The following is a 1,799-nucleotide window of genomic DNA, read 5'->3' as shown; positions in this document are numbered from 1 at the left end:
ACAATTATGATGTTGGGCATCCTTTCATATGTTTGTGGCAATCTGTATGTCTTCTTTGGAGAAATGTCTATTTAGGTATTCTTCCCATTTTTGGATTGTGTTGTTTGTTTGTTTGATATTGAGATGCATGAGCTGCTTGTATATTTTGGAGATTAATCCTTTGTCAGTTGTTTCATTTGCCAATATTTTCCCCCAATCTGAGGGTTGTATTTTTGTCTTTTTTATGGTTTCCTTTGCTGTTCAAAAGCTTTTAAGTTTCATTAGGTCCCATTTGTTTATTTTTGTTTTTATTTCCATTTCTCTAGGAGGTGGGTCAATAAGGATCTTGCTGTGATGTATGTCACAGAGTGTTCTGACTGTAGTTTTCCCTAAGAGACTCAAAGTGTCTGGCCTTACATTTAGGTCTTTAATTCATTTTGAGTTTATTTTTGTGTATGGTGTTAGGAAGTATTCTAATTTCATTCTGATTCTCACTGCACTTGGCTAACTCTTCTGACAGATGTTGCTGTATGTCTTAAATTGCAATCACCTATCTCTGGAAGATCTATCTTTGAGAACAAGGGACAATTGTGGGAAGTGATATTTCTGGTAACTGAGGAAGGGTGAGAATTGAGAGTAAATATTTTAATGTCAGAATTGCCAGTGGATATTTCTGCATCTAAATCCAATGAGCTATCCCCTAGACTTGATATTTTTACATTAATAAATTTGTATAGCATGCAACCATACAAAAAGCTAGAACAAATCTAGTAAAATATATACAAGGTAAGTTAAATTGGTTACTATTTTCTCCTAAGTGCCAAAATGTAGAGGTAAACATCAAGTAAAATCATATCTCCAAAGATTACTTTCTCCATTAAATGAAACAAGATTAAATAGTAAATGAAAATTAATTACTGGTTTCTGTGTGAGATTTTCCCTTATATATAATGTTCTCATTCCTCTCTGCATGTACCAGGTGTTCTGTAGAAGTTTTTCAGGGCTAATGATTTAATAGACTACCTCCTTTCCTGTCAGATGTTTTTACATGATTAGCAGTTATAAAGTGTTGTTTTGGTTCTCCCCAAATTTATATTTCTCCAATATAGTGCATATTTTGGGACACCGAGTTTCATATAAACTTGTTCCAATTTTTTTTGAAGGCAATCCTCCCATTCCCTTGATTTTCTAGCTCATTTTTGAAGATACACATTTTAACAGGTAAGTCAAAATGAAATTAAAAAATAAAATTATGCAGAAAATTTGGGAGTCAAAATGGCATTTATTTTTAAAATGTATGTTGAGTTTCTGGACATCATATTTGACTACTTAAATCTCTAAGTTCCCCTCATCCTAGGAGAAGTAGTTCAATTTGTACTTTCATATTGCCTGTAGAGTTAAAACCTAAAATCTACTGTGAAATATGATTTTGTTCTGAATTTCTATAAACTGATCTAAGATTGATGAATTTTTTGTTAAGTTCTTTAACTCTTATATTCATTAGATTTTTTATTAGTGCTACTCAGAGATACTTTTGCTTTCAAGTTAGTTTAAATTAAACCCTAAGAACTTAAGCAGTGAGACAGTGGAATAAATCTCATGTCTGTTTGGCCAATATTATGTCTCCCTCAGTGGTTCAAAGGAGTATTATAAGGGAGGGTTGGAAATGCTCTTTAAGGAAGCATTTGTAGAATTGTAGAGGGTACAAAGAGTTATGCTGTCTCATGAATTACTACAGCTTACTGTTAAGGCTTCATTAATCTATTAACGTTTTTTCTTTCTTTCTTTTTTTTTTTTTTTGTGTGGTACATGGGCCTCTC

Source organism: Hyperoodon ampullatus (genome assembly GCF_949752795.1).
Source record: "Hyperoodon ampullatus genome assembly, chromosome: 12".
Taxonomy (NCBI): domain Eukaryota; kingdom Metazoa; phylum Chordata; class Mammalia; order Artiodactyla; family Ziphiidae; genus Hyperoodon; species Hyperoodon ampullatus.
This window is presented reverse-complemented; position numbering follows the sequence as displayed.